The following is a 436-nucleotide window of genomic DNA, read 5'->3' as shown; positions in this document are numbered from 1 at the left end:
GACAATTTCTTATCATGCCATCTTTTTGCTTTCTCTTTGTAAATTTTTGCATTTTCGAAAGCATTGAGTCTAAATTCCTCTTGCTCATTTAACTGGAGTAATCGTTTTTCTCCAGCTAACTTGGCATCAAGGTTCAGAAATCTGGTTGCCCAATAGGCCTTGTGTTCCAGTTCCACTGGCAAGTGACATGCCTTTCCATACACCAGCTGGTACGGAGAGTAATTTTCGAAAAATAAGAAAGATATAAGATAGAAGATATGATTTTAAAAGATATGATCAGAAAAAGATATAATTTTAGAAAAGAAAAGATATGAATCATAATTTAAAAGATAAATTTGAAATTTAATTTTGAAAGGGATTTTTAAAAGGAATTATTGATGTGTTGGAAACAAATTTGAAAAGATGATGGCTTGAATTGGAAAGCCATTTGGCTTTA

This window comes from Arachis duranensis, chromosome 4 (assembly GCF_000817695.3).
Source record: "Arachis duranensis cultivar V14167 chromosome 4, aradu.V14167.gnm2.J7QH, whole genome shotgun sequence".
NCBI classification, from domain to species: Eukaryota; Viridiplantae; Streptophyta; class Magnoliopsida; order Fabales; family Fabaceae; genus Arachis; species Arachis duranensis.
This window is presented reverse-complemented; position numbering follows the sequence as displayed.